The 18,650-nt window shown below is 42.5% G+C and overlaps 1 protein-coding gene across 3 annotated transcripts in view; it reads left to right on the top strand.

Moving 5' to 3' along the window:
• Positions 1-485: 485 nt before the first annotated feature.
• SCEL (sciellin) overlaps positions 486-18,650 on the top strand; it is a 76,298-nt gene continuing 58,133 nt past the window's right edge. For 2 of the 3 annotated variants that reach the window (XM_076362435.1, XM_076362417.1), the window contains exon 1: positions 486-716. The gene's annotated coding sequence lies outside the window, so the exon portion shown is untranslated. Of the gene's footprint in view, positions 717-2,724; positions 2,819-18,650 lie in introns of those variants that run through there. The other variant, XM_076362412.1, reaches the window with a different exon arrangement.

The following is an 18,650-nucleotide window of genomic DNA, read 5'->3' as shown; positions in this document are numbered from 1 at the left end:
GAAAACTGGCTGGAAGCAAAGATGGGAGGAGATGCAAAGAAGTGGCCAGAAGAGTGAGATGGAGAGGAAGAAAATGGGCTATGCGGGAAGCCTCCTCCAAAGTGGTCTGCAATGTCTTGGGGTGATGCCATTATTCTGTTGAGACTGATGGGATTTTGCTCTTGGCTTTAGAGCAGCCAGGATCTCACTCTTGATGCTTATCACTCATGCTTGACCTTGCAGGCAAGGAAGTCATTGCAATTTAGAGTGCCTAAAAAATAACCTGTGTCACATGCCTATCGGGCTCAGTATGAAGACAATCTTTATGTGTCAGAAAGGCAGATATAATTATTGCACCTAAAGATCATCAAAGTCAGATTTCTGTATCAGATCACTTTGTTTACAGAGCAGGAGGAAAGCTGGGCATGTCTGGATTTATCCCACAGGTTGACTCACAACTATCCTATTCAAAGCCAAAACCACTCCTAGTAACACTTTCAGTCACCAACAGCAACTGCCAACCTGCAAGAGTAGATAATAGCAGAGGCAAACTTTCAGTCTGCTTTAACCTGAAACTTGAATCTTGGTGGAAGAGGGATTTTAGCTGTAGGAAGTAGTAACTGGAGGCACATTAGGGGTCCTCTATTCAGTGGTCAATAAATCGATGGCTTTATAAGCAGTGGAAGTTTTCGCATCTGGAAAGCTCTCCCAAGCTACGCTCTTCAGTGCCAAAATTGGTAAGTCCATGCTATAGCAATAAGCTTACCTGTGGAACTTGGAAATAGGGATTAATTTGAAATTTAAAAAAAAAAAAAAAGAAGAACATTTGTGTTTGACTTTCAGTGTTTTCCATATAACCTCTGCTTGATTTACAAGTAGCATTTCCCCTGCACTCCTGCAATGTGTAATCTGGGCTCTGATTGTCCTGAAAAGTTCTTTTTTCTTCTCATTTCAGCACTAATATGTGACTTCTTTGAGTTGGCATCAGAAAACTTCAGTCATGTAGCTAGACTGTACTAAAAAGTCCCATTGATATAAAATCTAGTTCCTACATACTTAGCAGAGTTGGAATATTAGGACAAATCAAAGACATGCCAGTATCTTCTGACACTGTTTCAAGCAGAGATGATACTGAATGTACATAAGAACTTGGTTTCTTAAAGATGTGTTGCCATTCTGTATTTAACAATTGTTATATTTAGGAGTTCATTACCTTTCAATCGTAAGCAAAGGATGACTGACACTGTTTTATTGTATTGCAAGATTTCCATGCTATTTCACATGTGCCTTCTCCTGTAAAAGATGACCTTAAGGATAAGGATTGGGATGACCATCTTGTGAGGGACAAAGAGCTAAGTTAGACACTACTTGTTCTACAGAATTATTATTATTTTTTTAATTTTCAAAAAGCTTTGAGGAAATACACAGTATCCCATTGGTAGGTTTAATTCAATGGCAACTGGCACTACATTCCTCAAAACCCTTCCAGAACAGAAGTTTTTACTTTAAAATTGCATTTAGATCTTGCCCTATCTAAGCTTTCTTGCACCCATCACACAAACTTTCTTCAGGAATGCAGGCAGTAGGTTTTATGCACCTACCTGATATTTGCTCTTTGAGTCTAGCTTAGCAGTTGTTCCTACAGAGTTTAGAAAATGTACTCGAAATCATTTAATCTAACATATTGAATTGAAACACCCAGTAGATAGAAGGTTATATTTACTTGGATTGGGAACAATAGGCTTAGTTACTCCCCAAGCTTCAACAGGTTTCAAGTTCAGTTAAGATTTTGACTTGCATTCCACCAGTATGAATACTTGCTCTGGCATCTGAGCCAATTGACTAAGTCGCCTCAGGCAGTTGAAATCCGCTTCAAATAGTTTGTAAAACTGGCCTGTGATACTAGTATCTGCCCTCTTATTGTGTTAAAAGGTGGGCAAAGAGGCAGAACTTGGGTAAACATGCAGAATGAAATAGAAGTAGTTATTGGTGATCAGCAATGTTTTAATTAAAAAAATTAGAAGAATTTGGAAGAAGTGAAAATATTGCAGGAAGCCTCATGGTTTGTTATGTATTCATTCTGGATACAAGCAGGGTATCAATCACGAATGAAACAGCATGTCATGAACTCTAAATAAAACTAGAGATGTCCCTTGCTACTCTACCAGCTTCTTAACCCAGAGCTTTCAAGCTCTGCAGACAGTACTGAAAGGGGTGAGGGATGACTAGGTCAGTCTCTTTTGAGGCTGCATAAATCATGACCGTATCCTTTCAAATGGATGGTCTTACACTAGGATTCATCATTTCTTGGAATTAAGATGAGAATGCCTGGATGTCCCACCTGATCACGCATGCTTGGACCAGCACTGCTGTTGTTCAGCTCAGTTCTGCTTTGTGGTTTCCAATGAAGTGCTACATCATTCCTCCTTATTTCTGTGGGCTTTTGCTGCAGTTGCATTCTGCATATGGATTTTTCTGGAGCCAAGTTTTCCACAAGCAACACAATATCTAAAAGATGGCTATCGTCCAAAGCTAAGTATCATTTCAGTTCTCTTTCCTGAGCTGAAAAAAATTGGAATTATAATAAAGAGGCTCCTAGAACTGGGTTATACAAAAGAGTAAAATTAGGGTGACTTTTCTAGCTGTGCTTTTCTTGTTGCATAAACATGCAGCGAGTGAAAGGAAAGCATTAATTTCTGTTTTCGTTATTTTATTTTTTAGAATCTATGACAAGCAAATGGCAGCAGACAAAAGCAGCTCAGTCTAAGTATGTGTTCAACCTAAAGTTTTGCAAAACTGCAATAACAATAGAGGAAAAATTGCTACATGTCTAATTCAGGTACTAATTTCCACTGAAATACTTGAACAATGATCAATAGAAATATATCTCAGCACTCTGAATACATGTATCCCAAAATTTAAAGCAAGTCAGCAAGGAAAGAAAATTTAAAAATCAAGTTTATGAAGACTAGGGAGAATATTTTCTCTTATTCTTGTGTGCAAGAAATGAGAATGATAAAGGTCCCCAATAAAATGAAGTGGATTTAAGCTGCCATTTCTCCCTTCTGGGATTTCAGTCGTGTGTGGGAGAAAGCTCTTCCATTTGTTGTGCTGAAGATTTGACAACGGGTCTTATTTTCATTGCTCTATTTCCACCTAGTGCTCAAACTGCAAATTGCACTAAATTGTAAGTATGTTCTAGAAGCGGTAACTGCAAATAGGTGTTGGTCTCAGTTTTCAGGGTATCTGCATTAAAAATAAGCAAGTGGATACAGTAAGATTAAATATTTCATTTATAAAAAGCTATTTGCACTAGCTCCCAGACTAAAGGCTGTCAAGTATCTAATATGGTCTTTGCTGCATGATCTGTTCAGAAGCAAGAGTATCAGTTATTCGGTTTAAATGTTAGAATCCCTCTTGTGGATGCAATTTTTGTGTGAGTTCTGTTGTTAACTGAAGAGAGATGAATGTATGTGAATAAAAAGGGCCACACCATGGTCATTGAAAAGCATTCATTACTCTCACAGGCAAGTGTGTGCTCAGGATGAAGTCTGGAAAGGGGTAGCTAAACCACCTGGAAGTTTTGAAGTGGACTCATCTGGGCAGTCTTTCCCCATATATCTCAAGCTATAAAGTACCTTTCACACTTTATAACAACCATAACATTTTAGTAACAGAACTGGAGGATTCAAAAACTCGATTGTGCTGCAGGAAGAAAAAAGGAGAGATTTTGTGCTGAGCCATGAAATGTTTTTTTTTTTCAGGAGGCTGAGTAGAACATAGCTAGAAGACACAACTTGTGGGTCTACCTTGTGAAATGTAGCAGGAGGCTTATGGACAGATACAAGCACATATAGACAGTAAAAGTGATGTCTTAAATGTCTTTCATGTTCCAACACAAAATAAATTGCTCTTATACTTTGTGTTATATATGCTTACAAAAAGTAAAAAAATACTGGTGTTGCTAATCTCAAACAGCACTTCATACAACACAAGTATGGCAGTAACTTCGATAGCTATAAGATGTTTTTTATTCATGCATTTTTGCAGCAAAATCTAGATGCAGCAATTCTGTTTATTTACGTGTTCTTGTAGCTAGCGCGAAACAGCTAAATGACTCCTAGTTGCACCACAGGCACTGTCTGAAAAACACAGGACGGTTATTTCTCCGAGTGTCTGATGTGTAGGGAGATGGAACCTCCTGTCTTCAGAATCTGTAGTTTGGACATTTTCTTTAGGCTTCAGCGCCTGCTTTTCCCCTGTGCTTTCTCTTTGAGCACATGCGAAATATAAATGAGTTAATGCCCAGACTAAGAAACTGCAGTGTCCTTCACTCAGGACAGGGTACTAACTGCTGGTTTATCAGATAGGAGGCAGCACCGCTGTGGCCACCTTCTTTTCCTGGATACAAGCAGGGTACCAATCACAAATGAAACAGCATGTCAGGAACTATGAATAAAACAAGAGACGGCCCTTGCTACTACACCAGCTGTGGTCACATTTATTTTATAATAAAGCATCTGCAGCAACTCTGTTTTTTGAAGTGCCCAGCATTGACTGGGTTATTGCACCAAACTCTTTTCAGGTCTTCATCAGGGGAGTATCACCTCTGGATACTCCTCACCCAGCTTAGATGTGAGGTAGACACCGAGTTGCTTGCTCCAAACCAGGCAGATACAGAGGCATACATGTGTGTGGCTGGAGAACTCTGAATACAATGACCTGCCTATGGAATTTACATTTTTCTGGAGAGAGGCAAGAGGTGGGCTGAGGTTTTTTAGAGTTACAGCTTTGAATTTAAATTTCATTTCACAGACCAATTTGCTTAACCTTTCAAAAGACTAAGTGCATAGGACTCTATAGGTCAGAAGTTTTCTAGCAGAACCGCCTTGTTAAAATAGTGGATTATTTTTACCACTGTAAACATTACTGTGAACTCTGAGCTACAGAATGGCTCAAATTTAGACCAGTTTCTATTATCCAACCTTCTTGTTTGAATAGTAAAATCAGATTTTATTTACAGTCAAATTCTCCTTATTTGTGAAATAACCTTAATTGACTAGTGCTTTTAATGGACAATACTTGGGGGGGGGGGGGGGGAGTGAACAGCACTATTTTATTATATCATCTGTTGTTACCTGACAGCCCTGTTCCTGAAAGAGAGCTTCCTGCACTGAAGCATATATTTGCTCTGGTCTGAGTCCTAAAATCATCTGGCAGGAGATGTAAACTAGGGAAGGGATTGCCATGGATGTAGCTCTGCACTACAGAAAACAGCCTCTGAAGAGGGCAGGGTCTATATGTGGGGTCTATGGGAAAGTCCCACCCATCTTGGAACAGCTGCTCTTGTCTTGGAACATGGTAAGGCTGTTTTATTCTCTGCAGTTGCCCTGTCAGATGAAGACTACCTGAGTCTTTATATTACTGGGACTGAGATAGTGTCCTTCCAAGGGGATGGAAGGCAGGACTTTGTTACAGGAGAAAAAAAGTACTGCCAGTATCTAAAAGTATCTATAAACTAGTGCAAGCAGAATAAATGATTTTCTGAAAGTATGGGAAGCCTCAAGATTACCCAATATAATTAAAATTAGTACATTCACCTCTAAGTAATTATTTGTAATAATATGTGTAGTATTTCTTACTCTATCATCCTTCAAGGAACTGCTCTTGGCAAAATAAAAACATATTTCCTTGGAGGACTGTATTTATGTAAATACTTAATAGATTGTGATTAAATTAAATTAGCACTATGTATCTTCTTCAGACTTGTGTATATTGTCCTGTCCTGTGATCTTTGGGCTAATGAGTATCTGGATGAAAATATTTGGTTTTTTGAGAGAGAGTGTGGAAAATTAAATCAATTAAATCAGTTACTACAGTTAAAAGTGAGGGGGAACCTGACTTTGATATTTGTAACATTTCAATGGCAATATCATATTTTGAATCACTCTTTTCTATTGCGAAGGCTGGTAGAAAGAAGGGCACTTCTGGTTTTAATGCTTTCCATTATAGAGGTAGGGACACACTAGATTAGACCTACACACCATCCAGGCCAGTAATTTGTTTCTGACAGAGCCCAGAGCCAGATGCCTCAGAGGAAGGTGCAAGGACCTGCAGTCAGAAGTAAGGGCTGCTCTCTCTCTAGCATGAAGATAATAAATCTGTTCACACAGCTCGAGCAGCCTCCCGAAGATTCATCTTGTGGTGCCAGAAATAATGAATAAGCCCTTCACAGATTTTTCTGTCTATTGTACTGAGTGATTCTGAAACGTAGCAGAAGCTCTCAAGTCTGATCCTTCCTTGAAGCTTCGACGTAACAAAATGTAATAGCTGCTGTGACTTGGAGGCACTGCACGGGGCTGGGAGGCAGAGGCTGCAATAGCTAGGGCAGACCCCATAACAATTCATACCTGGACATGCCTAAGCACGTGTACTGAAAATCCCTATCTACTGATAGAGGTAAGCAGATACTTCCTTCTATCTGTTACAAGGGAGTAATCTAACTCCTTGGGTTTGGTGCTATTTTGTGAGGATTTCAGAACTTGCATCTGTCTTTAGTCTTAGTCCTGAGTTTCTCTCTGGATTTATGGGGAGAACTTATAGACGTCTCAACAAAAACATTAGAGCAGTTCAAGGATCCGGTGAGGTGTCTGCCACTTACACTGGCATGCAAAGCTCTGAGTCAGGCCATCTCTGCCTGCCTTAAACAATGCATGGAGTCAGAGACCCCTGAATATGGAGCCACCTGAAATTCCCTTTCCCTTTGTTCAGTCACCTAGGAGTGGTCAGTACAAAAATACTGAGGGCAGGGGATGTCTTACATCTGGTTTGCAGGTGCCTTATTCTGAGCTCTATCCATCTGGAACCAGAAACGGATGGGTGTCCACCATCATTACTTCAAAGTACTGACTAAGGACCACTCCATTAAACACAAATTAAGGAGAAAGTAATACAAGGGACATGTGGCCACCTTGAGTTCAGAGACTCTGCATGAGCAGCCCAGGGGCCAGTGCTGGGACTCCTGTTTGTATGGCACACTGCTCATGACAAATATAAAGAAAGCTTGTCATCTGGAACATTAATTTTGTACATGACCATATTTAAGCTCAGTAAACTAATATTTATTTTTTACAAACATGAAATTTACGGTGGAATTAAAATATATAAAGTAGTGGTTAAAGTTTCCCTCATCTGTACACTATCTATGATGTCTGCTTCTACCGTGTGGTCATATATTTGCCTGAATGCATATTCTGTACCTTGCTGAATAAATCAAAGCTGTTATGTATTTTACCTTTCATGGTACTACTGTTTATGAGATCCTGTGTCTGTGTATCCAGATTAGCTTGGATATTCATCACAGAGCAACACCTTTAGTACTTACACAAAACTGCAAGTGCTTAAATACTGTTTGACTCACTGGGAGCATTGCAATATAATATGCCTATTTATTAAGTTCACCTCCTTTGCTTCTAATACAAATTTATATTTACATGTAAACAGCCTCCTGTATATGAATTAGAGTTTTTGGGCTCATACTATTCTTTCTTTTTGCAAACTTTTTAATAGTCATCTCTGTTGCAACAGAAGAATGAAAATAAATCAGTATATTTTAGTAATTACAATAAATTAATTAGAAGGCAGAAGTGGAGATAGTTTACATTTCATTAACTTTATAATTATAGAGTTGCCAATGTATGGGGGATTACCTCCTTCCTTCTTGTTCGTTATTAAACGAAGAGTTCAAGGAAGCCCTTAGTCTTTTCTACCTACCATGGTTGACAGAGACGGGATGTGGCAAGGATGGGAGAAAAAGAGGAAGGAAACAGGCTAGCGCTGTCCCGGGAAGAGAAGATACACATAATTACAGAGTGAGTGTGGACTGCTTTTCAAAGTTATTAATTCTGGCTTGGTCTTCCCTTTGGGGAAGTAGCAATTTATATAGTGTACATACAGCTTAGGGAGAAGAGAAATTGTCGCTCATCATAAGAAGGGAGCTCTATGCTTTAGATGGTTGAAGTCACTAGTGATGTAGTATCCCAGGGCTTAATACTGGGGCCAGTACTGTTCACCATCTTCATTAACGACCTGGACGAAGGAGCAGAGTGCACTTTCAGCAGGTTCACAGACGATACAAAACTGGGCTGACTGTTTGATGTGCCAGATGGTTGTGCCACCATTCAGAGGGACCTTGACAAGCTGGAGAACAGGGCAGAGAGGAATCTCATCAACTTCAACAAGGGTAAAGGCAAAGTCTTACATCTGGGAAGGAATAAACCCAGGCACCAGTACATGCTGGGGACCCACTGGCTGGAAAGTGGATTTGCTGAGAAGGTCCTTGGAGTGGAAGTTATCCAGGAGGTGGACAACAAGATGACCATGAGCCAGCAATGCACACTCATGGCAAAAAAGGCCAGCAGCCTCCTGGGCTATGTTAATAAGAGCATTGCCAGCAGGTCAAGGGAGGTGACCCTTCTTCTCTTCAGCATTGGTGAGGCCACATCTGGAGTAGTGTGTCCAGTTCTGGACTACCCAGTACGAGAAAGATATGGACTTACTGGAGCAAGTCCAGCACAGGGCCACAGAGATGATTAAGGGACTGGAGCACGTTTCATATGAGGAGAGGCTGAGAGAGTTGGGACTGTTCAGCCTGGAGAAGAGAAATCTCAGGGGGATCTCATCAAGGGAGGGAATGAAGAAGAGGCAGCCACTCTTCTCAGTAGTGCCCACTGGCAGGAAAAGAGGCAATGGACATGAATTAAAAATCATGAAATTCCATCTGAACACAAGAAAACACTTCTTTTCTGTGGGGGTGGTCAAGCACTGGAACAGATTGTCCAGAGAGGTTGTGGAGTCTCCATCCTTGCAGATATTCAAAGCCCAACTGGACAGCATCCTGGGCAACATAATCTAGCTGATCATGCTTGAGCAAGGGCATTGGACTACGTAATCTTAAAATGTCCCTTCCAACCTCATCAATTCTGTGATTCTGTGATTCTATGAATTGATCCTATTATTTGATTAAAGTCTGTGCTGTGGGTTAACCCCAGTATGCAGCTAAACACCACACAGACTCTTACTCCCCCTATGGTGGGATGGGGGACAGAATTTGAAGGGTAAAAGTGAGAAACCTCGTGGGTTGAGATAAAGACAGTTTAATAGGTAAAGCAAAAGCTGCATGCACAGGTAAAGCAAAATAAGGAATTCATTCACTCCTTCCCATCGGCAGACAGGTGTTCAGCCATCTCCAGGAAAGCAGGGCTCCATCATGCATAACGGTTACTTGGGGAGACAAACACCATCACTCCAAACGTCCCCCCCTTCCTCCTTCTTCCCCCAGCTTTATATGCTGAGCATGACATCATATGATATGGAATATCCCTTTGGTCAGTTGGGGTCAGCTGTCCCGGCTGCGTCCCCTCCCGATGTCTTGTGCACCCCCAGCCTACTCGCTGGCAGGGTGGTGTGAGAAACAGAAAAGGCCTTGACCCTGTGTAAGCACTGCTCAGCAATAACGAAAACCTCCCTGTATTATCAACACTGTTTCCGGCACAAATCCAAAACATAGCCCCATGCTAGCTACTATAAAGAGAATTAACTCTATCCCAGCCAAAACCGGTAGTCTGTCTTCAAGCATAGTGGTGGAGAAACATAAAAAAGTATCTCTTTTTATCTTTTGAGTTGTTGACTACTGTGGAGATCAGATGACTTCCTTAATATCTAAAGTGATAATGATTCCTGTCACTCAAATCCCACCCTCAAGTTTTGCCCTTCCCAGTAGTGCCCGAAAGATATCAAAGACCACTAATATGAAAACAAATGTTAAGATCAGAAAAAGTTCTTCCGTACAGAAAAGAAGATGTATGGGTAATAATTGGCAAATTACCCATATTACTCAATTATGTTTTTAATAGCTTTTCCCATATATGTATGTGTAGAGATTTGAGCAAGGTGTGATTTGTAGATGAGAGGAAAGCTAATGCAGTACTTCAAGAAACTTAGGACATACTCTGAAAGGCCATAGGTGGTTCCTTCTAAGTGTTGGCAAGCCCTTTCAATTGAAAACCTGGGGAGACTTCTCTTGTATTAAAAAATCTGTGGCTATTAAGGCAGGGAAAATACTCTATGAAGGGATATCACTAGTAATAATAAAACTGAATTTACAGAGAAGTTGAAATATTGATTTTGAGGCATGTACTGTCCTTTTGTTTCAGTAGTTGCTAAATTAAGATGCTTTAAGAGCTGGTTTCCTGACTGGTGTAAACCACCTAACAGCACACTGTGACTGTGGAGTGGTCTTGCCCTACCCTGTATCTTTCTTTTTTTGCTGTGTGCTTTGCTTCAGTTCTTTTGATTGTAAGACTTGTGGTGAATAGGATCAGTTTACTGACCTGACCGAGGCAATCTAAGGGACTAGTGGGAGAACACAGCCAAGGGCAGGACAGGGAAAGCAGATCTGTTCCTTCTGGTGGGGATGTGGTAATAGATCAGTTTAAACTGATAATGAAACCACAACCTTGCTGTTCACTGCAAAACCTATTGTCAACACCCCTTTACTGGATCACCGCACTGTACAGTTAGATAAGTAGCAGAGATATTGATTCATGACAATCTTTGTGGTGTTTCCTGAATGGGTAGTCTCTGCAGTTACACCTTTGACTGTTTAGGAGGCTGACTTTACAAAACCCTGAGAAAAATTGTAGCAAAAGGGACTTCACGGCACTGGGGCGACTGGTTGAAGGATCAGGAACACAGGTAGTGTTTTCCTCTATCCCTACAGTGGCAGGGAAGAATACTGAAAGGAACAGGAAAACACACCTGATCAACGCGTGGCTCAAGGGCTGGTGCCATCGCAGGAATTTTGGCTTTTTTGATCACGGGGAGGTTTACACGGCACCGGGCCTGCTGGCGACAGATGGAGTCCAGCTGTCTCACAGGGGGAAAAGGATCATTGCTCATGAATTGGCAGGGCTCATTGAGAGGGCTTTAAACTAGGTTTGAAGGGGGAAGGGGATAAAACCAGGCTCGCTAGAGATGAGCCTAGGGGTGGCGTGCCGATGCCGGGGGCGAAATCGATAGCCCAGCTCAAGTGCATCTACACCAATGCACGCAGCATGGGCGGCAAGCAGGAGGAGCTGTAAGCCATTGTGCAGCGGGAGAGATACGACTTAGTCGCCATCACAGAAACATGGTGGGGCGACTCATGATTGGAATGCTGCAATGGATGGCTATAGACTCTTCAGAAGGGACAGGCGAGGAAGGAGAGGCGGTGGGGTGGCCCTGTATGTTAGGGAGTGTTTCGATTGTATAGAGCTCAATGATTGTGATGATGGTACGGTTGAGTGTCTATGGGTAAGGATGAGGGGGAAGGCCAACGAGGCAGATATCCTGCTGGGAGTCTGTTATAGACCACCCAACCAGGATGAAGGGGCGGATGAAGCGTTCTACAAGCAGCTGGCAGAAGCCTCTCAATAGCTAGCCCTTGTTCTCGTGGGGGACTTCAACTTCCCGGATGTCTGCTGGAAATACAACACAGCAGAGAGGAAGCAGTCTAGGAGGTTCCTGGAGTGTGTGGAAGACAACTTCCTGACCCAGCTGGTAAGCGAGCCTACCAGGGGAGGTGCCTCGCTCGACCTGCTGTTTACAAACAGAGAAGGACTGGTGGGAGATGTGGTGGTCAGAGGTCGTCTTGGGCTTAGCGACCATGAAATGATAGAATTCTCCATTCTTGGTGAAGTAAGGAGGGGGGTCAGCAAAACCGCAACCATGGACTTCCGGAGGGCGGACTTTGGCCTGTTCAGGACGCTGGTTGAGAGAGTCCCTTGGGAGATGGTCCTGAAGGGCAAAGGGGTCCAGGAAGGCTGGACGATCTTCAAGAAGGAAGTCTTAAAGGCGCAGGAGCAGGCTGTCCCCATGTGCCGTAAGAAGAACGGGCGGGGAAGACGACTGGCCTGGCTGAACGGGGAGCTCTTGCTGGGACTCAGGAAAAAAAGGAGAGTTTACCGCTTGTGGAAGAAGGGGCAGGTGACTCAAGAAGAGTACAGGGATCTCGTTAGGTCGTGCAGAGAAGAAATGAGAAAGGCAAAAGCCCAGCTAGAACGCAATCTGGCCGCTGCCGTTAAAGACAACAAAAAAAGTTTTTACAAATATATTAATGACAAGAAGAGAGCCAAGGAGAATCTCCATCCCTTATTGGATGCGGGGGGGAACACTGTCACCGAGGATGAGGAAAAGGCTGAGGTACTCAATGCCTTCTTTGCCTCAGTCTTTAACAGGCAGACCAGTTATCCTCAGGGTACTTGGCCCCCTGAGCTGGAAGACAGGGATGGCAAGCAGGATGAACCCCCCATAATCCAAAAGGAAGCAGTCAATGACCTGCTACGCCACCTGGACGCTCACAAGTCTATGGGGCCAGATGGGATCCACCCGAGAGTGCTGAGGGAGCTAGCGGAGGTGCTCGCCAAGCCACTCTCCATCATTTATCAGCAGTCCTGGTTAACGGGGGAGGTCCCGCATGACTGGAGGCTTGCCAACGTGACGCCCATCTACAAGAAGGGCCGGAAGGAGGATCCGGGGAACTACAGGCCTGTCAGCCTGACCTTGGTGCCAGGGAAGGTTATGGAGCGGTTCATCTTGAGGGTGCTCACAAGGCATGAGCAGGACAACCAGGGCATCAGGCCTAGCCAGCACAGATTCATGAGAGGCAGGTCCTGCTTGACCAACCTGATCTCCTTCTACGACCAGGTGACCCACCTAGTGGATGAGGGAAAGGCTGTGGATGTGGTCTACCTGGACTTCAGTAAGGCCTTTGACACCGTCTCCCACAGCATTCTCCTTGAGAAGCTGGCGGCTCACGGCTTAGACAGGTGGACTCTTCGCTGGGTCAAAAACTGGCTGGACGGCCGGGCCCAGAGAGTTGTGGTGAATGGAGTCAAATCCAGTTGGTGGCCGGTCACGAGCGGTGTTCCCCAGGGCTCAGTACTGGGGCCGGTCTTGTTCAATATCTTTATCAATGATCTGGATGAGGGGATCGAGTGCACCCTCAGTAAGTTTGGAGACGACACCAAGTTGGGCGGGAGTGTTGATCTGCTCGAGGGTAGGAAGGCTCTGCAGAGGGACCTGGACTGGCTGGATCGATGGGTTGTTGTATGAGGTTCAACAAGGCCAAATGCCGGGTCCTGCACTTCGGCCACAACAACCCCATGCAGCGCTACAGGCTTGGGGAAGAGTGGCTGGAAAGCTGCCTGGCGGAAAAGGGCCTGGGGGTGTTGGTCGACAGCCGGCTGAACATGAGCCGGCAGTGTGCCCAGGCGGCCAAGAAGGCCAATGGCATCCTGGCCTGTATCAGAAATAGTGTGGCCAGCAGGAGTAGGGAAGTGATCGTGCCCCTGTACTCGGCACTGGTGAGGCCGCACCTCGAATCCTGTGTTCAGTTTTGGGCCCCTCACTACAAGAAGGACGTCGAGGTGCTGGAGCGTGTCCAGAGAAGGGCAATGAAGCTGGTGAGGGGTCTGGAGAACAAGTCTTATGAGGAGCGGCTGAGGGAACTGGGGTTGTTTAGCCTGGAGAAAAGGAGGCTGAGGGGAGACCTCATCGCGCTCTACAACTACCTGGAAGGAGGTTGTAGCGAGGTGGGTGTCGGTCTCTTCTCCCAAGTAACCAGCGATAGGATGAGAGGAAATGGCCTCAAGTTGCGCCAGGGGACGTTTAGATTGGATGTAAGGAAAAACTTCTTTACTGAAAGAGTGGTGAAACATTGGACCAGGCTGCCCAGGGAAGTGGTTGAGTCGCCATCCCTGGAGGTATTTAAAAGACGTGTAGATGAGGCACTTAGGGACATGGTTTAGTGGGTGGTGGTGTTGGGTTGACGGTTGGACTCGATGATCTTAGAGGTCTTTTCCAACCTCAATGATTCTATGATTCTATGATTCTATGATTCTAAGAGTGTATAACTGAACTTGCTTTTCTGCATGAACCTCTGAGGACTGCTTGTTTGTGGCATTGTCTTCAAATCCCTCGGCTCCCTTGTTTGCAGCTGAGCAACCACCCTTCCTCATCCTGTGTGTTTGCCTTTATTTGCTCCTTCTGCAGCCTAATTCAGATGTTAAGCCGTCCCAATCACAAGCCACGTGGAAGGAATAGTTGACATGCCACACATTGCTCATGACATAGTTCTCATGCAACATCACTGCTCATCCTGTCTCTCTTCATTTGACTGCAGTTTTTCTAAAATGTCAAATATCTAGGGAAAGAGTTGTTCTATTTTTTATAGAAACACTTCTATCATTGCTTAAAAACCGGTAGGAAACATTAATCTTCATATACAAGGATACAGTTCTCAAAACCCTTCATGAGCACAGCTCTGTAGCATTTGTATTGTCAGTATATGAGATCAGACTGATCTTTGACCTTCTAGACCCTTTTCTGCTTGCTTTCATTTTCTTTGACATCTTCCTCCTTCATTTCTATTTCAGCTCCTCTTCAGTTACTTTGCTACCTACTTCCAAATTTCAGTCTCCATCTGCTCTGCTTCTTCCAAACAGTGGCACTTGCAAGTCACGTCCCCAGTCTGTTCTTTTCATGAACTAAGTTTTGGTCTGGCTAACAATGATTTTTGTTATGGTGCTCTCTTATTACCTCTGGAAGGGGGAATTTAAAAGATGTATTTTCTCAAAAACCTAAATACTGGACCTTTTGGTGCTGAATGTTTCTATTATACAGAATGTCAGATAGCACTGTAAGTACTATAGTATAATGCCATGGGAGAGATCCAAAATCTAACACATTTACCAGCTGGGGGGAAAAAAGTGATTTAAAAATGTTCCCTAGAGAGCGAGGTTGAATCCTTCCAAACAAAGACTTCAGCATTATTTGCAATAATGGCAGGCTGAAGTTTGTATGTACATTGTGCTCTGCTAATTCTAGTCTCCTATACAAAGCAAGGGATTGGAATGCATATTCCAGTCATCTCGTGTGAAATCCATTTAAGAAAGATTGCTCTTATTTTCATTTGGAATTATCCTTAGTTCCAGTAGGATACCCAGAAGGAGAAAATACCCAGTAGTTCTCCAAGGCTCAAAGGCAATGCTATGTGTATAAAAGATGTAAAATTATGTCCGTTTTCCATGCAAAACTTCTGAGAAACAAGAAAATTCAGGTTCAAAATCATGTCACACTTGCCAAAGTTCCTGGGAACTTGCAGCCCAGACTTTGGACTGGGGTATTTCAGACCTTAAAGTGGTAGCCCCAGCAACACTAGCAAATAATTTCTGTACCGCTCTGAGTGGAGAAATAGTTTGATTCAAGTGTTGCTTGTCCTCACCACAGCTATTTTTACAGAAACCCACAAGATTTTACTGGCTGGAATCGATGGCATATGAATTCTGCTCTCCAAGGAGTGTGAAGAACAGCAGTTCTAGCAGTTTCATTTCCTGACTGATGGCAAAAAAAAAGTAAAAAAGACGGAGAGAGCGACCAGTGTGACACATAACTGCTATACTGGATCTTGTGGTATCACTTAAATAGAGAGGCAGGGTGCAGCTCAGCTGTCTGTAACCACAGAAACAGCAAATGTTATTTGGAAGGAAGAAGGAAGTACAACCAAATCTACTACGTCTCAAACCTGACAGTGTCTCTTTAAAATGTTCTTAAACCTGTTTAACACACCCCTACTTTTCACCACTCCCTGGGAACATGCACCTCTTATAGCAACTTGTAAATCAAGAAAAACCATACCCAGCAATTTATTCTCCAGTGTGTGGTGGCTACTTTCACACACCCAACCTGGCCATGTAATTAAGCTACAACATAGCTCGCTGACTTGAGTCATCAGTTTGGCATGAGTTTAGCACTATGAGTTTAAAAGTTTCAAATATTCTGGACCAGAATTGCATATATCAAAATGAAAACTAAGAAAAGATAAAGAATTCAAAGATTGTGATTTAGGCACAATACTATGGAGGTTCTTCTGCTTACAGGTTCACAGAAGATGCCAAACCTTTTATACCGGTTTGTCTGCAGCTCAGGGATCTGAAAAGAGTGAATACAGTCACCCAAAAGTAAAGCAGCTAAACCCAAAAATTCAAGTCTTACTGTTGCTATAGCTAGAGGGTTCAAATCCCAAAAGATCTGACCTATTCCTTCCAAAAATAGAAAGAATATTTCCTTTGTACCCATGAATGAAAGGGATGGAACTGCCAGGAAAGCACAATGATTTTTTGGCTTCTCTCTCTCTCCTCTCGTCTTGCAATTTCTCTGTGGGTCAGACTCCCACATGGCCAGATTATAGCTTCCTTGTCACACTTTTTGTGTAAGTGGCCACAGTGCAGTAGAGAAGCTGTTTTCTACAATGCATCACAGGACATGCAGTTTGCTTGAGAATGAGACAAATTTTGATGTAGTATAGATGCAGTACTGCTGAGGCTGCAGAATGAGCTTTGCGACTTGAATTTTGGCCAGACACAGAGAAAAAAAAATCTGCATGCTTGTTTCCTTTTCCTTTTGATTTGGCAAGAAGTCATTGCTTTCTGCAAGAGCAAAAATTTTATTCGAAATCCTGCCATAACATGGGATTCATCTGACATGTCTAGGTGTTTACAGTGTAGATGCCTACATCTGACTTGTCATCTTAGGCTCCCTTTCAAGACGGTGGAGAGAAATAGTAACTTCTAGAGCCCAATGCTCTGACCTACTTTAGTCATCTACATTAGAGCAAGATGGATTACATTTCGGGTGTCTTGAGTGACAAACGTAGAGGTAGGAGCCTAGCTTTTGATGTAGCCTAGCTTTTTTGTTAAATAGGGCCTGTGATGGAAAGTCTCACCCAGCTCTGAGGAAACAAGTGCTTGAAAATAGCTGTCACCAGTTTGGCTTCTCCTTTCATTGAGTAGAATTCAGATTATTTACTTAGACGTTAATTGGCATTTAGTTTTCTCAGGCTGATAGCCTGCATGAGGATCCAGAGCAGCCCACTCTTGAAATTACTGGGTTCTTCACAGTATGATCCTATAGCACTGTGGCAGGATCTGGAACTTCAGGAACTGATCTGGGACTCCATGATTGCATCCAGATAATAATAATAATTCTGTTCTGACTCTTTCCCTTGTAATATCACTCAAATGATTTTGAAATCATCCTGTTTTAAAGCCCAGCCTTGTTTCCATTGCACTTAACAACAGCAGCAACAAAAACAAATGAAAAAACCTTCAGCTCAATTCTTCGTGTACTGAACATTAAAATTCATGAAAAAGATTTTTTTCTGCCAATATTCTTTCCAAAGTACTCACAGTTTTGAAAACAATTATTCAGAAGAATATAATTTACTCAGAATAAAAGGGAAGGAGAAGTTGGTATTTAAAATGTATTCACTTCCTCACCATTGTAACAGTCTATTGGCCAGTTTATATCACAGGACAAGTATTTTGTAAAGGCAAGAAGAGAGCTCAGTTGTTTCTTCAGCTTCTCAGCCCATGAAGCCCTACTTGCAGATGTGTTAATTTAGGAAATGTATTCTCCTTTCTTTCACATAGTTCTGTTTGTGATTGAAATCTGCACCTGAAATTTATTCCTTGGAATATGCTTGGAAATGCTATTAGTCCTTCTAATTCTGTTGATAAGGATGTACAATGAGACAGCTGAATTCTACTTCAGAGAAGCTGGGAGGGGAATGTGGAGGGAAGATGCTACTTCTGTGATACCATTTTCTATTTTACTCCTGCAGATGACCTACATTTCAACACATATTATAAATCTGCCTTGCTATTTTATCTGTTATTTGAACAGATGAGCAATTTTATTTGACTGCAAAGGTATTCATGAGTAAGGAAAGTGTCTTAAACGTGCTAACAAAATACAGTGCTCTCCATATTTACATATATACATACTCTCCACGTCTGTCGTGTAACTAGAGAATAAATTCAGTCTGAAGAAACTCAAATGACAGTGCTGAATGACTCTCAGCTGAGGGGCTGAATGACAGCCCCTTCACTAAGGAGACTGGCTTATTTTAATACCTAAAGCATCAACATTCTACAAAAATTTGGTATCACCTTGATTGTCTTGCTAATTGTTTACATCAACACCAAAGAATTAGGAAATAATTTAAATGTAATTTTAGTTATGTGCCTTATACAAATTTTGATGCCAAATAGCTCTTGTACTGGGGGAGAATTGAAATACACCCTTCTCATACTGTTTGTGATTTTTTAGACCATTTATACCTCCTTTCAGATATCCCTTCACCACACTAAAAGGGTCTTAGCTGATGCATTTGTTCCTTGTGTGGAGAAGTGATTCTGTATCTTTGATCACCTTTTTTGTCCTTCTCTGAACCTTTTTAAGTTCAACTCCATCCTTTCTGGTTCCCATTTTTGGCCTTTGTCTTATTTCTGCAGTTATTGACTTTGGAACGCATTTTCTAACAACTCATCTACAGGAAGCTGTTCTGTGCTAACTGTACCACAGCCAGCATCTTCCAAGAGTGGGGAAAAATCTACCTTTCTTCCATGCTCATATTCAGCATTGATGTGGATAGAGAACAGTATGACAATCTGTTACATTTGGCTGGCATGCATAGCAGTTATGTGTGCCGATAACACTAGTGTGGAACCCACCTGCCAAATGAAGATTTCATTAAATAGGTGGGATATTGGTTCACTGGGTTTTTTTGATTG

Source organism: Aptenodytes patagonicus, chromosome 1 (genome assembly GCF_965638725.1).
Source record: "Aptenodytes patagonicus chromosome 1, bAptPat1.pri.cur, whole genome shotgun sequence".
Lineage (NCBI taxonomy): Eukaryota > Metazoa > Chordata > Aves > Sphenisciformes > Spheniscidae > Aptenodytes > Aptenodytes patagonicus.
Note: the sequence above shows the minus strand (reverse complement) of the source record. Positions and strands in the feature narration are given on the sequence as shown.